This window comes from Lichenostomus cassidix, chromosome 1 (assembly GCF_008360975.1).
Source record: "Lichenostomus cassidix isolate B80296 chromosome 1, HeHo_3.0, whole genome shotgun sequence".
Classification (NCBI taxonomy): Eukaryota; Metazoa; Chordata; class Aves; order Passeriformes; family Meliphagidae; genus Lichenostomus; species Lichenostomus cassidix.
Genome location: NC_139479.1, coordinates 24623498 through 24647634, shown reverse-complemented (window position 1 = coordinate 24647634; position 24137 = coordinate 24623498). Strand labels below are relative to the sequence as shown.

Below are 24137 nucleotides of genomic sequence, written 5' to 3'. Positions count from 1 at the left end.
CATTTTCACAGAAAAAACTTTATTATGTGTCTTTTACTTAGCACACAGCAAGTACTGCCACATGTATTTATGAACTCTCTATAAACATGCATTTTTCTGAAGCACTGACAAATATATCTAGCACCAGTTATGGCACTGAGCTGAATGCTAAAATATTTAAGTGCAGCTTTTGCTTGTTGACATGTCTCTAAAATACGAAAAACATTGTACTGTTGAAGTAAAAAATGCCATTATTATTTATGTTTAAATAGAAAGCTATGTCTGCAAGAATTACAGGTTGCTACTATCTTGAGTTTTAAAATAAGATACTAATTTTAAATATTTGTGATCAACATTTGATTGAAATGCGAAAAAAACCCAAAACCAACATTTCTTTGTTTCTTGTGAGAGATAATTGTATATTAAGTGTTTTTTTCTTTTCTTTCCTTTACTCCATTTTGCCTGTTCTGTACCTCAAACACATGAAGAAAACCAGCCTAGGGGAAATGATAAAGTTTTCCTATTGGAAACAGAACAGCTGTTTTCCCTATCTGTGCATCTTTATCCCATCTGAGTAAGGCAAAGTCTGGTATATTCCACCTAGTAGTGCCAACCTTATGGCAATATTTTGCTGACAGACAGTTTCCAAAATGTGCTGCTGATGCAAATTTATTGCAGATAAAATTAGGCTTTCTTCTCTGGAAAGAGAAAAAAATTAGGCTTTTTTCCCCTTAAGATTGCTTTTCTTCTCTAAAGCAATCTTAAGGAGAGTGGCTTTACCAAGCTAAAATAGTCTTTTTAGAATGTTATTTTTTCTCTTGTATTTCTACTTATATTATAAGGTTAAAGGAGATGCTCAGATAATCTCAGATAATCCAAGAACTAGCATACAAGGAGAATCCTCAGTATTAGAAGGCATGGGATACCACTGTAAAAACTGTTGATGCTGAGTCAGTTTAAAAACTGCCAGTGGGAATGGAAATGGGTTGGTAGAGGAAAACGCCACAAAGTAGTTTCTTCTCTTTCCTGTCCAGATTTTGATTAATCCTTAACAACCAGGATGTCATTATTTCTGCACAAGGAATGTCCTTGGATATAGGGGACACTGGATTAATACTGTTTTGATGCTATGACTCTTCTCTGCTAACATTTATTTTCTGCTTCTGAAATGATACACAGTCAAAAGGGTTTGATGCCTGAACTGGTCTATTAAAAAAAAATCAGAATGAACTGAAAAGCAACATTTCTGTGCAGAGGTGTTGTCATGTCTCAGTGTGAAGACATAATGTGAATGTGTACATAGATGCACACACTATATTTCATGTATTCAAGCTCGTCAGTATTTAAATCCTCAATGAGACATTGGAACAGTTTACTGAAGCAGGAGACTCCCTGCCAGCTTTTTTTCCTTGAAAGTTAAGAAAACGAATTCTCTTCTGAATGCTTGCTTTTGTAGGTTTTGCCTGTGGGTGCAATAATCTCTGATCTTGCCAAACATTATGTCTGCCAAGCAGCTCATGGGACTGACAGGTCAGATCATGCCTAAATCCCATGTTGCCCATTTTTGAAGACGTCATCCTCAGACTGGAACTGGGAACATTACAGGAGGCCTTGCAGAGATACACAAGAAAAGTGGCAGTAAAATCACCAAGTGTGCCTGTGTCCTTGGGGCTTAGGAGGTGGTGAAGAGAAGCAATTCATACAGTGAAAACCAAAAAGGAGCCATCCTCAGCTTACCAAAAGGAAAAGAAGAAGGAAAATAAAAGGAATTTCTTTCAATGGAGGTGGCATCCACTCAACAAGGAGAAAAATACATTTGGGTTGGTGGTATGTTTTGGTAACCTTTTGTCATCAAGATCTTGTCATAAGATTGTCTTTTAAATATGTATGTGGTTTATGTGGCCTGCTGAAAAGTTAAATTGTTATCAGTGTGATTATTTGATGCAACTATACAGCTTTACCTCTCTGCTCCTCAGATTTCTCTGACATTATTATCTTAGGGATAGCACTCGATGCAGGACTGCAGTGTGAAGTACAAGCTGGACAATAAACCTGCAGATATGTGTGGTGGAGGGTTTCCAGTAATGCCATTGGTAACAGTCCTTCACCTTATCTTCAAGAGGGTCATGCACAACCTCCAATGGTGTTACACTGAAGAAATGCCACTGTCTTGGGGAAATTTCTTTCAGAGGTAATGCATGGATGAAATATCCACCAGTCAGGGGAGCTGCTGGAAATGGGAACACTGGAGCAAGTGGTGTTTGAGAAGATCTCTCTGGCAGCTGATGAAGGCAAGGTCTGCTTTCAGGAGCTGCCTGAGGGATTTGGTGGGGGGGAGATGATTACATGGCTCCAGTGTACGCTGTGACAAATAGTTTCAGAGATAGTTTTTGGTGTGAAGGGGCCTGACTTATGCTGCTAACACCTCTGTTAAACACCACAGCTCTGTTTTAACCACAGGAATTTGTCAGCCGAAACCACATCCTTTCTTGGAGCACAATTGTCTTAATATTTCAGATTAGCACCAGGAGATAAAGACCAGAAGGCTTTGAAATTACCTTCTTTTTTCCTTTCCTTAAAAAAAAGAAAAATCATAAATAATTAGAAAGAGCAAGTGATTAAATCCTATGTGAGGCCTTGGCTCCATGGAAGATGGCAGTAGCTTTGCCACTGACATCACTGAGATCGGATTTCCTCACTAATATCTGGTGATTATTTTACAGTTCTATTTTCATATAACTTGTGGAATTGAATCTTATGGTTATTAGGTTAAATTTACAACTTTTCCAATTGCAGAAGCGTTTTAGGATAGGTAGTTGTCATGGTCTGCTTATCACTGTATTTTCTGAGAGCAGTTATGCCTTGAAGAGTTCATTAGAAGTTTATCCCCATATATTCACACATACATATATAGATGCAGCTAAGCTGGTTTTCTGTACAACCATAACATTTTGCTGAGCAGTGAAGAACTAGAAAGGCATTCTCTTAAATAGCAGGTCATTTTATCAAAAAAAGCTTCAAATTTTTTAATTGTTATTTAATTGGTGTTGTCTGATTAGTATTGAAGAGTAAAGGATTGTGTGAAAATTTGTAGCAATTTTGGATCTTTGTGTGTCTTCACTGATACAGTAATTAAACCATCAGATTTCTGTGAAACCACTCTATAAGGTCTTGAAGAAGTTACAAGCCTAATGTTTTACTATTACTGGTATTTTCATTTTAGCAAGCCTTCTTGCTAAATACTACAAAGGAAGCATGAAGACCTGGTATCTCATTTCTGTGTGATTTGCTAAATTTATGGGGAGATAGAAAGCTCAATTCAGGGCAAAATATGTAAAAATGCTTATGATAAAATTATTTGTATCTCTCTCCTGCCCCTGCCCCCCAACTCCTCCTTGATAGAGACAATGCTAAAAATAAATTTCATTGTAAGATTTCTTGCTGGATAATATGAATTATTTCCTCCATCTATCTCATGTAAGAAACTCCAGGTGACTCTTCTGAAATGAATCAACCTGCATGCCATGTTCACAGCTCTCCTGATTTAGGTATTGCAGTCCATGGAGGATAAAACTATGATCAAATGTATACATTTTTGTAACCAGCCGTTTCAAATTCCCTGAATTGGTGCATTCTACATAAATAAAAGGACCTGATTTTGTGCTTTGAAATCAGTCCTTTGCCTTCTGTTTGCTGCACAATGCCATCTGACTTCTTAAAAATTGACTGATCCTTTTTCTTCATCTGCACCTGCTCTGCTTCAGAAATATCACTTAGGGAAATCTCGGGCTAGTTCTGTCTGCTATGACGTTAGCTTTGCCTTCAAAAGCAAGGAAGATGTGAGGTGAAAAAAAAAAAAGAAAAAAAAAAAGAATGTGTAATCCAAAACAAGGAGAGGGAAGTGATTCATTTGAACAATCAGCACATTTCAATTTCATTTGACAAAAGAATGAGAAGGCTCCTAGATCAGTGTGTTGGCAAATTTCTTGCAAATAGACACATTAGCTGATATCATCAGCCTGCACAGGCTGTACACTTGCACTACCAAACCACTTAAGTAGGTGCTTTACTTTATGTATTTTATTGTTTTACCTACTTTGTTGAGACAATTCAGATGTATGAGTTTAAAGCTCTGTGTAATTACTTTGGACTGGAGCCCTATAAAGCGAATTTATTTCCTGTGATACAAGAAGATTCACTCTACATCATCCCCAGCACTTTTTAGCTGGAGTGAGATTTGAAAACAGCTACACCAAAGAAGTACTAGTGGTTACAAAATCATGGAGAATAATGGACAGATAGGCAAAAAGGTAGAGGGAAAGGCACCATTGGGTGACAATTAAAATCTGACCATGTCTTAGGCTTTCTTCAGGTCTCCATCAAGACCACCTGAATGACCTCCTGTTTGGACTCTGAAAGATGGGTAACACATGTTAGATTCCCAGGTGGCTCACATATGTGAAGAAATTTCTTTAACTGAAGGGAAATTATTTGAAGTTTAAAATACATTCGCCACTTGCTTTTCCACTACTTAATATTGTTGCAAGGTGTTAGCTTCAGAGGTAAATCTTTTTTCCAGGATTTCTCCTACAATTTTTTCTAGAAGTCATCTCAGTGTTGTAAAGGGTTTGGTCTGTGTCTGTGTTTAGTCTCTGTTTTCTTGAATTGCTCAGGTGAAGGGGGAAAGTGCTGTGTGCAGAGGTGAGACACAGATCTGGGTCACCTGAAACTCCTGCAGTTCTACCTGGGAGGGAGAAAGAGACTTGACTTTCACTGAAACTGATATCTCCAAAGTGATTACTCTTGACCAGCTATGCTCATAATGACTGAGACTGAACTGTATAACTGTCTCCCAGGAGATTCTAGGACAAAGGATTTCACACTCCAGACTCTTCTTTGAAAGGCAGATTTCAACAGTTTAGAAAAGTGAATAAGGAAACCAAATCAAGAGGCAGAACTGCCTTAGTGCAATATGTCAGTATTGAAGAACTGCTTTCCCAAATGATCTTGTAGGAATAGGAAAGAGAGAGAAGGTGGACAAGGATGATAGGAGCATGGCTTTGTACAAGGAGAGGTTAAATAGACTGGAGCTCTTTTGCTTGAGAAAGAGGTGATTCAAGAGGTTTATAGATAGTGAAATAAAGAAGCTGAATGGAAAATTATTATTGTCTATTTCTCTTTATACACAAGCTGGGAGCAAACAAATAGAATGTCAGGGAATCAGTTCAAAGTAAACAAGAAAGAAATTCATTGTAAAATGAATTAGTAGAGCAAAAGAGTGGAATACACAGAAAATGTGGTTATGCAAAAGGTCCCTGGCTTCAAGGATCAGATAAGATCATGAAAGGATAATTTGTCATGGGGAATTACATTTGAGAATACCTCCTCTGCCTTAAGTTATCTCTGAGCCTGTGATTTCTGAGAGGTGTGAGGACATGGACTCTGTGTAAGTTCCTCTGGCCTTAGAAAGAAAGGGCTGCAGGAAAAGGAAAACAAGGAGAAAACAGTGGGATTGACAGATGAGAAAATGGAAGGTGCAGATCACAGGCTCAAAAGTGTACATCTGGGAAACTAGAAGGAGGGCTGACTGTTCCCACTGCTCCCTGAACATCTCTGAGGTGGAAATGGATATTACCTTCCCCACAGATGTGGTAAGAAACGGAAACAGAAACTGCTCCTTCCCAAACTTCCTCCTGCTGATGGTGTGAAAGGCCAGCTTGGCTGGGGCCTGTAGGAAGTAATGGGATGGTCTTGGGAACTTGTTTGGTCTCTGAGAGGGAGAAGGGTAAGAGCCTCGGGCCGACAGTCACTGTTGGAAGCAGGGTCCTGGGCCTCAGGGTCCCTCAGGCTGATCCAGTACAGCTATTTTTAATCTCTGCTCCTGCACTGGCACTGCTCTAGCTGTGGTGCTTTTGATATGGTGATGAGGGACCTTCAGGAGAGCAGAAAAGCAGTCATGAAAGTTTGTCAGAAAAGACAAAGAATCAAGGGATTTTAGGAGCATAGCTGAAAGCTGACACTATCCCTTTAAACAGAGTTTTACATACTCTAAATAATATGTTCATAAATAAAATCTGTCATTTCACTAGATGATGTAATGTAGGGTTAGTCTTGTGTTAAAATGACATATTTTGCTGTACTATAATTTAAGGGGTTTTTTTCTTGTTTCACAGTATCATTTATTTTGCTCTCTCTGAGTTAATTCTCAAGATCCTTATCCTTCTGTTAAAAAAAATTTTGTTTTTTTCCTCACATGTGGTGACATGTGTTCCTGTTGCAATCCTGAGGAAGGACCATTCACTTAGAACTTCTCCATCCTCCCGTTGTCAGGGATCAGGCCAGAGACACACAGAAAGATGGAGCTGTATTGCCATGCATGTTAAAAATGATTTTACTTGATAAGTGTGAAATTACATCTAATTACAAAGTTAATGTAAGTGAATGTAATCAGATACTTACAATGGGTAATGACATGATATTTACAACTTATAATGATCTTGTTATTATACTGTATATAATGACATTATCAAAATTCCTTCTGAAGTTTTCTCCTCTTTAATTGGCCTTTTCATATAAAATAAATTATTTTAAATGCTTTATATTATTCAGTGTGAATCCTTTACAGTCAAACATATAGGTTTAAAGCCTTATTAAACCCTTGGTAATATTATGGCTATTTACTCTTTTAAGTTTTTTAAATTAAAATAAAAAAATGCAGCAGCTCTTTTTAAGGTGTGGTGCAAGAAAGCCTTTGAAAAAGTCTGATTTCCATTCTTTTTATTGCATACCACTTGAAGAAGTGAGCAGAATTGTTAATAGGAGGCAGCATGTGGGCAAAACCTTACCTTAGGTAGCAAATGACCTTGGGGGTATTCTCATGGGCAAGTCATTTTACTTTTTTATGCCTTGGTTTCCCTATCTGTAAATGGGGAATGATGATATTTCATTTGATCTGTAAAGTACATCATAATATACAAATGAAAACTGACAAATATCACACGGAAAGGAAATTAAGAATTCACAGAAGGAATGGAGACAGACTTTAATTGGAATGAAGGCGCTCCACTTTAGTAAACACCAGGCTTGCCTAATTTATGAATATTGGTGCATGTCCCCTACCCCCTTCACACAAAGCTCAGATAATTGGTCTTTGTTCAGGGAACTGCCTATGGGTTGGAATAACAGCAGGAGCTCCCTTTGTGAGTGCTTTGGGCCCAGCTCCAAAGGTCCTCTCAATACTGGTGTATTCAAGGCTGCTGCAAACATGAGGCCTGATTCATGTCACCCACGTTACACCACTTCTATGCCAGCATAATTCCATTTAAAGTGATGGACTTGCTCATGCAGCATAATACTGAAGTAATTCACCTGATTTTAGTGAAATTACTCTGGCATAGAACTGGAGTCAAACAAGGACTGATTGGAGACTGTAGGGCTTGAATTTTAATTGTTCTGAAGTCTCCTGGGTATAAAATGCTGTATTCTGACCTGTGAGCATTTGACACCTTCTCTGCATGGGAGCAAATGACCCCAGTGAGAAGGCCAGTGCTTTAATCCTTCTTGCCACTGCCTCATGATCCCTTTTTCTATTAAGATCAAAAGGGCCAAAAAGTGGTTGCTAAGCTTGCTGACAGTACAAGAGAGTCTTCCGAGAGGCCAAGTCTCCTTTTTCTTTGCTCTGGCTGGTAAGCCTGGGGCAGTTAGAATATAGTTTGGGCTCCATCAGAAAGGCTCTATCCAAGTCAAAGACCATGCTGCAGCTCCAGAGCAGGCAGCATCAGGAAACAGCTGTCCTTTGAATCCAGAAATGGAGTTCTAAGTCCATGGGAAGCATGGCTGTCCCTCAGTGCCTTTTCATGGATAATGACAGAGATAAGTCATGCAGAAGCTCTGTCTTTTCTTAATTTTACATCCTTACTGTAGTGTATTAATGAAGCCTGCCATGTAACATAGCCTGTGCTGGAGATGCAAGTGGCTCAGGTAGTTAAAAAAGGAGCAACATAGAGAAAGAGGCTAGAGAAAGCAGAGGTGCTTACCTTAACCAGTGCTGCCTGCCCAAAGCAGAAGTTTTTACCCACGAACAGATGAGGAGGTACCTCTGACTAGGTATGGCTGACTAAGAGTAACTCGCATAAGGCTTACATTGCCATGCAAAGCATGAGTGGGTGCAGCATTAAAAGGGAGGAGGGGAAAGTCTAGATATGGCCTTCACCATTCTGGGGTTGTGGTCTGAGTCATCATCCGGCTGCCTCATCCATTAGACCTTTTTCAGCAAAGGAGAAAGCATGCTTAGGAGAATGGAAGGACTTAAACCACTGGGAATTGCAGACTTAAATCCTTATAGAAGCTAAGAATCAGGGATCACTTCTGTGTACAGAAGTGGATATGAAGGATGAGACTGAGAAAAAGAATGTATAGATGTTTTATCATCACAAGTGGAGGGAAGGTAAAAAGTAAGACAGACATGCTCAGCAGGAATAGCATTTAAAACACTGGGTCTGCTTCTTTGCTTGTTTTTGTTGGGTTTCTTTTTATAACAATAAATTCAGAGCAACAGTGGAAGAAAAAGACTTTAAATTAGATTCTGAGGACAGAACACTTTGCAAGAAGGCTGCAAATTTTCAGATATCCTCTTATATCAAACACTAGTTTGAATCCAGGTAAATTTTGGAGTCAGCTGCAATATACTCCCAGAAGTACCAGACCAGAAAAATATGATCTCATGTTGCTGATGTACAAGGAAACAGTATTAATTCTAATGAACAACAGAAGAGTGCTTATATGCAACCCAGGGAACACAAGATCTCCTGTAATTCATAATTTCCCCACCAGTTATAAACTGTAGTTTCTATAGTTTGGCACTCACAGCAGGATATTAAAGCAGCAGGCTCCAACAAATTGATGGTACATTTGATCACAATGTACCTTCTTCTATGGAAAGCAGGAGAGCCGGCAATGCTGTCCTTGTTCAGCAGCCCAGCATAAGAAATGCCTGAATAAAGAAAATGCCAAGACAGAACATGTTTGATACAGACTCCCCAAGTGTATCCTCTGAGACTACTGACATACAGACATAGTCACTGAAAATAAGACAGTGCCTTCTTTGATGAGTGAGGATATATTACATGGTTTATCCATTGTGCAAGGACCCACTGCTATAATATTTAAAATTATTTCCATAATGGGAAGCTATACTAGCTTCTTCACATCTTAGAGTGGACATAGAGGGCTTCCATTTGTGCAATGAGAGGGTGTCATTAAGAAACATGCAAAAGAAAGGATGAAAAAGAATAAAGTCATTCACAGGAATGATCATTCCATATATTTTCTGCACATCTGTGGAAGCCTGAGCATCTTTGAAACTTTTAAGATACCAAGATGCAGTGTACTCAGTTGGATCAGAGAAAAGAAGAAAAAAAAAATTAAAAGAAACCTGAAGGAGTGTCCTACCTTTCCTAAAAGTCTATTATCCTAGATTAGGAATCATGTTAGAAAGGAGTTAAAGAGAGCACTATTTCAAAATCAGAAGTTCACAGCACTTCTAAAATTCTGACAGGTTTGCAAAGGGATACAAATGGAATACATTCACCTGGATAGCCAGCTCAGCCCAGGAACTCAAAGGGTCCCACTGGTTCATTTGTGAACACAAGATGAGTGTCCTGTTTGACCAGGAGGAAACTCACATGGCTGAAGGTATGAACTGTTACCAACAGATTAGCCATAGTGCCTCTCTATGCATTTACCAGCTGCTTAGGTAGGGTTCTGAACATTAAAAGTATCATTTCAAGCAGTTAGCTAAACACTGGCACTGGTATAAAATCAGGGTGTAACGAGGACTGAGGGGATGTTGTCCTTAGGCAGTTACAGAAATAAGAGCAATGGACATGGTAAAGACTGCTTGAGGGATGACTCAACAGAAGACCATACACATACTCTTTGAAGAGGAGCTTGAACTGCCATTATGGCTTTCAGGAAATTCTTTCAAGAAAGACTTGGAGATGATGGAAAAGGAGACAAAATTTAGAGGGAGACAGTGCCTAGCATAATAGATTCCCTACCTAAGAGAATGTGTTAGCCCTCATCCACTCAGAAGTATGTGGTTGAATAAAGATTATGAGCAGCATTCTTCAGGATAGACCTAACAATAATGTGTTCAGTATTTTCTTTGATGAGCAATCACAAGAAGTGGGAGCGAGTTACCATATTTATTGACAGAAAACCAACGTCAGGGAGAAAGCTTACTTAGTAGTTTACAGCATAAGTCAGATTAATTCCTGGGACAGGATGAAGTCTAATTGGAACAGTGCAAGACCATGTGCACAATGCATACAAATAACCAGGTGTTCTTAGCTATATAACAAGGAGCCAGACCTGTTAGAAGCAGAGGTGATGTCTACTGAGTTACAAGGAAGCCTTGTATAGAAGGGAGTGTACATGGAAAGCCTTTAAGCCACCTTTATGATGCAGCCAAGAAAAAAAGACAAATATTTTTCTACCTGTAAGGTTATGTGTTTCCAGCAGAGATGGAAATGATGAATGTAATTGAACAAGACACTTCTGTGATAAAGAACCTATGTTAAATGACCTGAGTTCAAGTCTTAGCAGATACAGAGGTTTTTTACAGTAATCGGGAGAGGATAGCCTACTTTGCAAGAAGAAACAAAGAGCTTCGTTTGTTTAGCCAAAGAAAACAAAGGTTGAGAGAGGGAATTATTGTGCTGTACAGATATGTCAAGAAAATAAGCATCAGAGAAGAGGGAAAGTATTTAACTAAAGAATAATATTGACATAAGAATAAAAGGCAGTAAACTAACTAGAAATACACTTAGGCTAGAAATTAGAAAACACTTGGTAGCATCAGACCCATAGGACTTGGGCACAATCTTCCAAAAGGCTGTCTGGGCAAAAAATCCCAGCCACTTTGCAGATAGAGACAGTAATCTGTTAACTAAATAAAATCTGCAATGCAATCTGTGTCAAAACTGTGTCAAGAGGGAATTTGATTTGATGGTTCTGAGGCCATCTTTGAATCCAGTGCTAGAACATAGATGCCCTATGTTAATATCTAATTCTATGTCTCAGCTTTATAATTTGATAATACATTCTATTTTAATTCTATTTATATAAAGAATACATAAGATTTTGTGCATATACTGTAGTAGTTACCATAGAAATTTGTTTAGAACAGCTTTTCCTTAAATGAGTGTCTGTGCCTCACAAATACTGGCTACAGTTTTCAGAACCCCATAAAATCTAATACAATGGTTTGTTCACACCTACAATACTCTCTAAAAAAGAATGGGTTTAGTACTAAAAATCACTACAGCAAGAATAAAGATTGACAGGCTGATGTCACTCAGCATTTGATGTCTTCAGTATCATATTGTTCAGGACACAAAGCTTGCAGGTGGTAGATACAAAAATACCAAACCCAAGCTAAAGAGAGCTACCGTCACATTCTGTTTTAGTTTATTCTCAGCAAATAAAGCTTGATTCTAACTCTTCATAACAGTCGTGTAAGTAGAGGCTACTTGATACTGGCCAAAAAAGGGCAGACTTAGCCATTTACTGCAAATTTATGCTTTTCAGACAGCATTATTTATGCAAATATTAATTATAAATGAGAAACCTGCTGAGTATGGACAGAGAGCAATGAGAAATGGAGAGATGTCCAAAGGAGGAATGTAATCAGTTTGAGAGCACTCCTTGCTGCAAAGCATGGCTTGGTGCTGAAAGGTGAATCCCAGTGATTGCTCTCAGTTCAGACTTGCAAGGTTTGCTCTGTCAGGGAAGAGAAAGGAGCTTATCAGTTTCCTGTTGCGCCCAGGTATGTTTCCTCCTGGCAGGGGCGTTATGCATCAGGTCTCCTCTACGTCTTCCTCTGAGAGCTCACTGTTTTGTTTCCAACATCTCTATTAGTGGCAGGATTTTTTTCCATCCACAGTTTTAGATTCAACAGGTACCAGGATTTGAACTGGTCAAAGTACAAAGATGTATTCTTTCCTAAACTGTCACTATCACAGCCATAACTATCAAAGTGTTGCCATTCCATTTCCCAGGTCAATTTATGGCATAAATACCCTGTCAAAGGCACAATGATTTATTCGTTCCCCATATAAGTATCATATGGTGGGACTCGTTATATGATTGATTTCATCTTATTTGAATGATTGCATTGCTGATGGTGGATGCAAAGGGAGGCATCAGAGTTCTGGGAACTAGACACATAACACCAGTGTGTTTTTCACTGGAACACTTTCACTTATACTCTAAATCTCGGGCTTCAACTGGGTAATTCATGTCAGCTCTAGTAAGATTGCCAGAACCCCTTAAAAAAATTCTAAGCCAGTTTTGCTTAAAAGTGACATGAAACTTTTAGGGATCCTTGGAAATTTGTGCCTGTCACTCCTGATCTCTCTGAAGGCAGTTTCACTAAGTGCCTGCCTCAGTGAGATAGCAAACTCCAGGGAACAGAGCAGTCTGGGAGGAACAGAACTTGCGTGGTTCCTCTGGCTGCTGTCAGATCCAGGTCTTTGCTGGTGGGAGATGAAAAAACAAGTGGATGGCTTTGGCTCTGCTGAACAATCACAGTGCCCCTCTGTGGTTCCTCACACCAGCAGTTATTTCAATGTTGGTAGAGCCTTGTAAAGATAAGTGGAGTTAAACTTTCTGTTGAAATGGGAAGATTAATTGTTTGGAGACAAGAGGAAATTTTGTCATATAAAATGGAGTGTCTTGAAAGGTACCTATATGGCATGTGCAGCTTTAGTGTATAAATGTCAGGATTTGGTTTCCACACAGTAAAACACACTTGCTGTTTTGAAGAATGTGTTTTAATGAGTTGTTCTATAGTGGAAAGCTAAGAACAGAGATATTTGGACAAACCTGTAAACTGGATATTTAAATGAAATCCAGTGTCCTGCATACCACTTCAGCACTTCACAACATCAAGCCATTCAGACAGTAGATTCTTCTTGGATGTTGAAGGTGCACTACATTCCCTTTTGAGTTCAGAGCAGTAGTGTGTTCCTGAAGTTAATTTCCCAGTTGCCTCCACTTCCACTTTGTTTTGCATCATGAAGCAGTCTCAGAGTAAATTAACTGGTTTCCTTTCAAATGAAATCTGGAAAGATCTCCTCCAGTTGTGCATCTAATCATAAATAGCCTGAAGTGACCTCCCCAAAAATCCCACTCTGAAATGTGCACCTAGAGAACATCAGTTCCTCAAGACTAGTTACCCCACAGAGGCCCACTCCTGCTCATCCACACTGCTTGCTGAAAGGGCACAACCTGTATAGTCTGGTCCTGTGGAGGACCAGACTATGGACAGCATGGTCCAAAACACTGATGTGACTAAAAGGGCCCACAGTACAACACTCTGTGAAAACTGAGTGAAGCATTTTCTTGGCTTTTCACACAAACACCAATACAGCCATAATTGAGTTTTGGGGTAACAGCATTTACTGACCTACTCTGGGGCTGAAGCAAGGTTTGAATACAAGTATTGATAACAGTTCTGCCCCCATTCTTTCTCCCTTCATGGAAAATCCTTGAGAAATTTGGTGGTTTTTTTAAAGCTGCTTCCCAGTTTTGAGAATCAGTAAAATGCAGCAGAACTGAAGTTCAGTTAAAAAAATTATTTTTTAATATTTTCCTATGCACAGAAAAAATTCAAAATGTAAATGCTAAAGAACCAATAATGAATGAAGGACACCTTTTTTATTTTCTGTTATATTTTGGGTTCTGGACCTGCTTCTTTAATTTTTCAGGATCACAAAATTGAATAATAAATTTGTATAGTTTAAAAATGCACAAACTGTTTCATGTCCAGCCCCTTCCCAGGTACCCCCCTTTGACAGTATCATTCTGTTTGTACTTAAAGCAATATTTCAGTAGATTCCCTGGAAACAGCTGGGTTCAGTGAGAGTGGAATATTTTACAGAAACACATTTTCTCAGGTTTAAAGGGATGCCTGCTTAAGAATGGTGACTTGCACAGTGATCTGCTGGGTCTGACATGAAGAGGCTATGCTGCTGAGGCATGCAGCAGGGGATAAGATGCAGTTTACTTACTGTTCTCTGGACCTTCTCATGACATTGGTTTATTTTCATCTCTCTTCCCTCAGAGTGATGGCAAAATACAGCTTTAACTCATGGATAGACATATATAGGATTGTTGTGTTTTACGTCATGGACTGTACAGAAATATTGATGTGGTTTTATCTGTTCGATCTTGAACCAGTTATTATAGCTCCAGAGAACCCTGATATTAAGCTGCTCTTTGAGTTTTATCCAGGCATAATGTGCTTTCAATTGAAAGGCTGGCACTGTGAAGAAGATGCAGAGGGTGTAATCACAGCCATTACAGAGAGCCATCAGTGGAGCCAAACCTACACTTTCCACAGTCAGCAGTAGGCAGCTAGATGAAAAGGAACTATTAGAAACCAAACCTAGTGCCCGATATGTAATAAACGGCCACAAGAAAGCCTATTAGAGAACTGTTTCCACAAAAAGGCAAAATGCTGTTATACAGAAAAAGAAAAGATTTGGTGCTGGTTTAAAAAGGTTAACTTTTCAGGATAAACTGACAACACTGATATTGGAAAGCTGCCACCATTACTATCACCACTTGTATCCTCAAATTCTGCCCTCCAGCCTTTGTAAGGGGGCAGGGTTTATCAAAGGGATGTCTTCATAATTCTTCCTTCTCCCTGCTTGCCTCATTTTTTTAATTTTCTTTTTATTTTGGAGGTGGATTACCTTAAGGGTCATTTTTAGGTCATTTGTATTCAATGATTAAAAGAAGTCAGAGCACTCTAGGTCTTTCTTTCTCTGTCCTCCCTGCCGACAGAGCTTTGGGAAAGTGCAGTTCCTCCCACCTTCTCAGCATGGGGAAACATCAGTGACTTCCTAAGCAGAGTCTCCACGGGGAAGAGAGGAGGTCAAGAGCAGTGTTAATAATCACCTGTGAAAAGAGGAGCAATAGCCAGTGGGGCCAAGCATCATTTAAAGTCAGTGTTTCTGAGGAGTTTGTATTCATTCACATCCTTTACATGGGAATCTTTCCCAACAAATTGTAGAGTCACAGGGCTAGGCTAAATCTCACCAGGTATTTAGCCCAACATCTGTGTCAAGCACACATTTCACTAAACTGAGAAGTATTTTATTTAATGTGTTTTCTAAATCTGGCTTCTTTGATACTGAGGTCTGTGCAAGCTGTATAAGGAACAGAAATTATTATAGTCCTCCATGTAAAGAGACTTCTGCCAGTTTTAAATAGTTGGTGGATGCAAACAAAATATATTCATAGTTGAGAAATCCTTGGAGAGGTAAACTTTCCCACTGGCTGGATGCTAAGGATTTGGTTCAGTATGAAGGTTTAGAGTAGGATAAAGAGAAGAAAAGGAATGAGATGAAAGGTGAAAAGCTCTGTTTTTGAGATCTTAGAGCAGCACTAACAAGGCAGATACTGCCCAAATCTCTTTTTGCTAACATAACATCACCCTCAGCCCATATATGACAGCATATGAGGCTTGACTTTCTTTTCCTTTTTTTTTTCCCAAATCAATCTCATGTCTCTTCTTCTCTTTCTTTTTCTGGTTTTATTTTTTTTTGGTAGTATGACTCAGCACCAAGCAAGTGTTTAGATGTGCAAAATGTATCTCAAGAGCTAACCTGAGTAATGCAGGGATGATTAAAGGCAGGATTTTCCAATGGCCTCTGCTATGCAACCTGTTCTCATGGAAATTCACTGGTATTCGGATAACCAGCTCCCTTAGGCTTTTTTAAAAATCCCAGCAGAACTCTCTGACTGAACACTAGAAAAGAGCAGTCTTTGAATGCTAATGAAATTAATCTAATCTTCATTAAACAACTGGAAAAAAAAGGCTTAGGGTTGATATTGCCCAAAGTATTGTAAACAGAACACATAGTTATTAAGAAGATTATGGTAAGCTCTTGTGAGAGGAGTGAAAGCAGGAGTAGAAACTGGAGTCCTGGGCTGAAATAATGGCTGACTTATTTCTAGAGATTTATGCACAGTGAAATAATATATTTTACAAATAACACCCCAGATATCCAAAGGAGCTCACCCCAAAGGAGTTTAACTCAGTTTTTGCAAGGAGTTCATTTCAGTAAGCTGAAGAACCCTTGAAGTTCTTCAAAACATTTCATAATGAAACTCAGGTAAGTGATTTTTATGTACAGTGGCACTCTCAGTACAGGCAGAAACATTAGTTGAGAGAGCTGTAACAGTTACTATAAAATTAAATTAAATTGTTGCTAATTCATTCCCTTAAAATATGGAGCTGCTTTTCCAGGCTGAGTTTCAGAAAATTTTCATTTTCAGAAGTTTCAGTTTATTTATGCATTTTCAAAAGCTGTTTATCACCTCTCTTATGCATAAGCCCTACTGGCTTCTTATATATGTGCAATTTCTCTCATCTGCAGCAGACATTTTGGTCTGGCAGGCAATCTCAGAGCTGATGTTGGCCCCCAAAACCTTACAATCCCTAAAGAAGGAGGTGGTGCTTCTGAGTTTTTGTGCAACAACCGGGTGGTTTGAAGGTTGACCTATGAAGTGGGACAGCAGCCAATTCCCTTTTCTACCTGAATCCTTTTTACCTTGGAGAAGTATGGCTGCTTTGCTTCCCTGTCTCTCCCATCCAATTTGCTGAAGGTGCTTTTTTTTGTGTGGAATGCCTTTTTGGCAGAACATAAGGAATGGGACTGAGCATAGCTTTCTGACCTAGTGGGTGCAGCTTGCTCTTGAACAGACTAAATTCCAAGGTCCCAAGTTTCGCTTGTGCCTCTTATCCAATGCCGGGTGTACGTAAAATATAAGACTGTGTAAGAACATGCAAGATCAGGGACTGACAGTCAAGTTTTCTGTCTCCTGGAATATTCCTTGTTCACTCCTACACTTCTTCTCAGTTAACCTTTTAATTTCACATGTACAAAGGAGCTGCTTCAACTGGGAAACTAGAGAGAATTCCTTCCACTTCCTGCAGTCACTCCCAAGCTACGTGTATTCCTGTGGTTTGTCCTTTTTCCAGGAGGTTGGCTTTTGCCACATTTTGAGGTGCATGCTCTAACCACCACTGTTTTTCACCTTGCAGTGGAAATGACAGTATCTTTTGGCTCCACATTTTAAAGAATGAGAGTAATTCTTCCTCTGTTTTTCAGACCTATTTTTGAGGGGAAAACAGGACAAGTACTGAGTGAGCTGGTAAAGGCAGTAGTTCCTGATCACGGCACCTTGAAACTTGTGTCTACTTGTTCTTACAGTGGGGGTGAAGAACATGGGAATAGAGCAGAAGCTTTCCAAATGTGGTGACAGGCAAGGGCTGCTGCTGGAAAGAGCATTGCTGGGAGATGTGGTCATAGTGGGGAGGGCAAGGTGTTTCTAGAAGGTGATCCCAGCACAGTGAGCCAGACTGCCATCAACACTGCTTTGCTGGGGATTGTGCATCCTGCCTGCCTTGAGGAGAGTAATATTCTGGGGGAGACAAGCTTGTCTTCACTTCTTTTCGTGGGCTACTGTGGTGGTGCTTCTCCCCAAACCCCTTTCCTTTCCAGGCTGCAGTGTGATCTGAGAAATGCTGATTAGGTGCTGTCCTTGAAAAGACCACTCGGGCTCACCTCTATCTGAGCTTATAAAAAACATTGTCTGCTCACAGAAACTCCTAGCAAGCTTCTGTTTTTCTCATGATCAGCCTTGGAAAATATTTCTCTGGCCTGAATGGCATAGCATTCCTGTTCTCACACTTTGAAAGGCAGTGCCACCCTAAACTGTGGCCAGGATGAAACACTGTTATGACTAAAACCTACTCTCTTGCAGCCCTATAAACAGCAGTCTAAGATGAGGCTCTTTGAGCTCTCCTGGACCGCAGTGAGCCTGCAATCAGCAATCTCTCTGTGAGTGGGACACTTCTCAGAGCCAGCAAACCCTCAGCTTTGCTATACCTGGAGGATCACTGAAACACTGCATGTTCTGGGCCAGTACCTCACTCCTCGAGGCCCAATCCTTCATCCAGCAGGACATGCAAAAGTATCTAAAGTGAGTATTTTCACTGACCTCTGAGAGAGGTTTTTCCACAGGTACCTTATCTTGCACTAACTATTTCTGTCTGGGTGCATACCCCTTGCACATATGCTATAGCAAATCTGGAAATTAGGTTAAGTTATAGTTATAATTTAGGCTAATGCTGCCAAGTGTTATTTCTCTGTTAGATTGTTCGGGTTGAGCTATAAATTAAGGTATAAATGAAGTTAGAATACTGTTAGGTTTAAGTGTTGCTAAGCTTTAGACTGTATTCCTTTTCATTGTTGTCTGTACTGTCTTTACATACCCACACCCACACCCACACCCACACCCACACCCACACCCACACCCACACCCACACCCACACCCACACCCACACCCACACCCACACCCACACCCCTAGCTAGTTTTCAATTAATTTCTGTTTTGATTGCCTGGATTTTGTTTGGTTTTGTCGTTGCTTGCTTTCCCTTGTTGTGCCTTAGTTGTCCTTTGTAAGTAGAGTAAATCTGGCCAACGATTCTGTTGTGCTTTGTAGTTTAATATTAAATCTGACTTTTTGCTCATACCCTTGTTAGTGATTTTTTGGGCAATCTCAAGCATGCTCATTCAGGACAGCTACCTGACAAGCTTTGCTAACTCCTTAGAGGAGGCTATGCCTGGCAGGATTTTTCAGTCATGTAAAGCTGGTAAATGGTTACAACATGTTACTAGTTAAGGGCATAAGGAAATTGGGGAATGAAGCAGGTATAGCAACCAATGAGATGGGTAAAATATTATGATATATAGCATGACCCCAACATATGCCTTTGTATCTGATTTTCTTGGCAGAATACAGCACTCCAGCCTCATCATCCTGTTGCATGTCAGACAAGTCACTATAATTTGAATTTGTGCATTCTCTGTGGTGCATATACAGCTCACACAGGGACAAGGCAAACAAAACTCTCCAAACCCTCATGACCTCTCTGCTATAGTAGGGATTAGGCAGAACAGCTGGCAGGTGTTAGGCACCATCTCTTTAGAAACATCTAATCGTTCTTGGGAGGATTTAGGGCTGGCATATAATACCCTTCCACCAGCCCCAAGTTACACAAACCCCAGTCTCTGCCCATACTGTCCATGGGGCTCCATGTAACTTCAGGCAAAAGAGGAGATGATGGGAAAGGACAGCAGATATGACTCAAGGGCTGGTCTCAGATGATTCTGCCTGCATTGATCTCCTAAGGATTGAGCAAACACTAATCTAAAGATTCTATTGTAAAACTGAGGTCATCTACCTCTCATTTAGGTTAAGCCATATAAAAGTTGCACGGGCTGGAGGGCAAACAAATGGTCCAACGAACAGAACAGGCCATGCACTAACCAGTTAGGAGTCAAAGTATGCAGCTGGCCATTGCTTGAAAGAAAATGTAATGGGCCAGGACTTCTCTGAGGGAGCTGTGTGTCCGAGAAAAATAGTGGGGAGGCCAAAGAATCACAGAGAAAATGTGAAAAGAGAAACCAAAGACATCAAGGTGCAATATTTGTAGCAATACCCTAAGAAAACCCACTTGTGAGAGCAAGGACAAAAATTCATGTGTCCTTTTAGAAACGAGGGCAACCCAGAGACTTGGAATAGCAAGCAAAGGCCTTGCTCTGGATACTTAGTGCCTCTTATGTTTACTTAAACAAGACTTTGTATTACTGTTCTTTGTAGCTAGGTTGACCTTACCAAAGATATCCGATTGCTTGATAATTAACATAATGGCAACAGCCTGTGAAGGCATAATATTGGTCAAGGATTCAAGTGCAAAGAGGAGATTCAATGCTTTTACTTTTCATTTCAATTTAGTTTTACTGACTTACTCTTGTGTATTGAAAAGTTCACTTTGCTTAGCACTTGATGAACTTTCCCTCTAATTACTGCATGTCATTAAGGTAATACTACCTCTTTATCCTAGGGAGAAGTCACTGATGACTATCCAAGCTTCACTTGATACTCATGTCACCAAGTCATTGAAGAGCATAATCTTAAGGTAATTTAATGCCTGAATTGGCCTGGATCTAAGCTAAGGCATTTTTACTACTTAGTCAGGACTGGTCTGTAACTCATTCATGGCATGTGTAAGCAGCACTATGACAGCACACATGTGTTTCTGTCTGAAAAACAAAGGGTACTCTGACCTTACTAAGTCTGATGATCTGTAGGTTCATTGTCCACTAGATGTGTTTGAATTTGATATTTAAATTATGCTTCACAGTCCCTTGATCTCTTTGCTGCACACAATGGTAGACAGAGTAAGTTCAGCAGTACCAGGAGGGACAGATTGTGAGGAACAGTCATCTACCAATGGTGATGATAAACAACCTTTTACAACAATTATCTAGTTAAAACACCATTAGCAATTAATGACATACATCAGAGAACTTACTGAACTCATTTAAGACTAATTTACTGGCCATAAAAATATGGCATTAAGTATTTATGGATCATTAGCTTTTATTCCAGAATGAAATATTGCTGTCTGAAACACTCAAAAACTGTTGAAAAAAAATCACTCATTAAAACCATATGAAATTAAATGAAATAATGACAGGTAGAAAGGGAATGGAAGCACGGTTTCTAAATGTTTGGGTAGAGGAAACGAACTTCTTGTGCCACTGAATGGATGAAGATTGCATTTTCAGACAAGATAGAAATCTAAACTTAATTCAAAAAAATTGTAATGTGCAATAAATCCGTCCTTTTTTAATGAAGAAACATTATATCATTGATCAAACTTTTTATCATGGTCTATTAATCACAGTTAGTTATTTTGAGACACTGTTACAGAGACTGTAACAATGTTAAATTAATTAACTATTTCCTTCAACTTGGTAATACATAAAAGCAAGTTTAGCAGCTGCTCCAACCTCATATATATTATTTCAAATATGCCTTGAAGATGACACAAGGCTATTAGAAATTAATTGTAACTAACTACAATTTCCACTTCAGTGCCAATCAATGAGACTAACTCAGAGTGGAACTTCACTGGTTTCTAATAGGAGAATTGTAAATGTTACATACTCTAAAATTATAGAGAGGGCTTTTAAAATAAGGTGAAATACTTGCATCACTCTGAACTGTTTCTATAGGAAACTTACTTTTCTGAAAAATTTACTTCTGGGTTCTGCAACAATGACAAGGGTATTTTCACAACATTTTCTAGATTCTTCCATACTGAGAGTGTAAGACTTGAGACAGAGACTTGAATGGTCAACTCCCTTATCATTCACACCAATTTCATTCTGTAACTTCTGTAATGTTCTATAAGCTACCTCTGAGATACAGTACAAGGAAAGAATTTGGCTTTAACTAGATTGGGAAGAAACTATTCAAGTTTGATTTATAAAGCAAGAAGAAGGGAATTTTGGCAATCCCTGTATTTAATGTGTCTACTATTTTCTATTATAAAGTTTTATCTCCTTTTCCACAGGAGTTATGATGATTTGCAGAAAGATTTTGATCTTTGACAGGAGAAGAACCATGTCACAGGATAAGCTAGTGACAATATTTAAATTTCAGTTGCATAGTTTCCAAATCAGAACCCAAACTGCAGTATGGAGGGGGTTTGGAAAGTCAGCATCACCTATAGGAAGTCAAGACAAACCAGCCCGGAGGGTCTGTCTGCCAAGAGCTCAGGTAACTTTTAGAGTAGAGAAAAGTTCTTCTGTAAAATTAAAAGCTTCATGGCAGGTACTGCCACAATCTGGGAGGCTTCTCTCTCTCCTCAGTGACACTTTAGGTGAGTGCCCTTAGCACCCAGAGCAAAGTGGAATGGAGGGAAGGCCAGAAGGAGAAAGGGTGCAGTGTTTGGGCAGCCAGGGTAGGAAAGAACACAAAGGCCCCAGAAGAAAAGCAGCACACTGCAATAAAATGGCCTAGTGTCACTCTGCACCTTTGAAATGTGTGCAATCAGTTAAGAAGAGATCACAGAGTTGTATTACCACAATATTCTTTGAGCATCTGGATAAAGGACTTTTCTCACCACAGAGAAGTAAGTCTCCATTGCATGCATAACTGATGCTTCTAGGACAATATGTGTTTGTCAAGAAATCAGATTTGGCAGCGACTCCCTTCCTTTCCGAATACATCCCATCAGCAGGTTGTGTAAGGCTGCAAAACCTTCAAAGCTAGCCAAACTGGGAAGGCTTTATGATATCAGCTCTGGATCTCCAAACACGATGGTAAATTTGATTAAGAGGTGATCAAAAGGCACATGTTTTATGGTTTCCTCAGTATTTATTTTACCAATTCACCACAAACTTCAGCAAAACATTTTTCTCAGTGTTAATATTGTCTATGCTACTGCAGCATTATCAGGACTAAATAGAGCATTTATTAGGACAAATCCTGTTGTTATTTGGGCTCTTGTCAGAGCATAAAGATCAAAGAGGGAGACAGATTACTTTATTTTTTTATGGAGTATTTGCTGGCTATCTGATTTTCAAAACACTATGTGTTGTATACTTGCAGCTTTAACAGGGCTTTATTTTTATCTACTTTTAAGCCATAAACTTTCCTCAGAGCTCACATGCTAATCATTCTCAAACAATTTTTCAGTCTGTAAAATTGTTTTGACTCCATTCCAGGGATTCTCTGTCATTTAAAAATGCCTCCAGAATATTTCAAACTTAAAATCATAGAAAGGCTTGGGTTGGAAGGTACCTTAAATATGGGACCTATTCAATGATTATTTGCCTTGCCAGAGTACAACTGTAATTTGCAATAAAATGTTACTCTAGTTTGGTGGTCTAACTATAGAAATCAATACGGTTTCTTTTATTTTCAAAATTCAATTTTTATTGGATTCTTCACAAAATTATTCTTTGGAAGAGTGGTAAACATTTTAACATAGAACAGGGAAGGACCATTTATGTAAAGCCTTGACCAAAATTCTACTCCTACAGCTGTACTACAGAAACCTATAGTAAACTGCTCAGATGGGAAATATAAGTAATTGTCATAGGGATCATAGAATTGTAGAATGGCTTGGATTGGGAGAGGCTTGAAGCTTACCTAGTTCCAGCCCCCTGCTTTGGGAGATACAACTTCCTGTATGAAACAATTATTTTATTTTACTAAAATGTTAAAAATCTATCCTGTGTAACTCTCCTTTTCAACAGAGTGTGCAATGAAAAGGACTCCAGTAGTATCCTTTGTTTTTGGCAGGACCTGATTCTCTCTCTGTGAAACTGTAAGATTGTGTGGGTACAATTGTGTGATAGTGGAATTAGTTCTGTGTAAGAGGGCTAAAAAAATGAGAGGAGGGGGAATGGTACATGGGAAATGGAGATGTAACAAATTTTCTTTGAGAAATTTAGAAGAGCTGCCATCACCTCTTTAGGTTTTTATTCTGAGATCACATTTTCAATGCACTTACTAGTTCACTGTTGGGATGGAAGACAAATATTCCCAGGTTATTATTAATCTAGTCTGAGATATAATTCTTCTTGTGTGTGGCAGAATGTGTGGCTTCTCGTCCTCTGTAGCATTTGTCATAATTCTGTGAGACCTTTGGTAGGTGGTGAAATAGGGATTAATTTAATTTGTTTGTGTGCACACTTGTGTGTGTGTGCATCCATGGTTCACACTTTTAATTTGGGCTATAAAAAACTAGAGAGATAAGAACTACAGCAAATAATATTAAAAGTTAGCTTCTTATTTGTTCTTCTCCTCAGTCTTTTTTTTCTTTCTCTTTTTATGTACAAAATGAAGTATATGATAAGAAATTAAGGTTACTTCCTGTTTGTGAAGTGTTAATTTTCCTCTTTGCTGAGGAAATAGATTCTGGGGGTCATTTTAGTATTACTTCATTAACCCGAAGGTCAAAGACTCTAGTATATTAGCATAGGGCATAATTATTACTAAATTAAAAGGAAGTACCCTTGAGATAGTGTGGGCCAAATCCTCAGCTGGGTTAACTCAGCATTACTCCACTGAAGTAATAGCAAGGTGATGTGCATATTCACTGAGAAACAATCCAGCATTGATTACAAAGAGCCCTAGGAATGATTGGCTTAGTTATTGAGAAATAACTTCCAAGCGGTTAACTCCATCTACTTTAAATTATTTTAACTAATTTGGAGCA

General features: G+C 39.1%; 1 long non-coding RNA gene across 1 annotated transcript; it reads left to right on the top strand.

Moving 5' to 3' along the window:
- Nucleotides 1–17819: 17819 nt before the first annotated feature.
- On the top strand, nucleotides 17820–22031 carry LOC146444342 (uncharacterized). The gene is made up of 4 exons (XR_014849300.1): nucleotides 17820–18036; nucleotides 19965–20039; nucleotides 21483–21688; nucleotides 21781–22031. It is a non-coding gene; the product is annotated as an uncharacterized LOC146444342 (long non-coding RNA).
- The last annotated feature ends 2106 nt before the right edge of the window (nucleotides 22032–24137 follow it).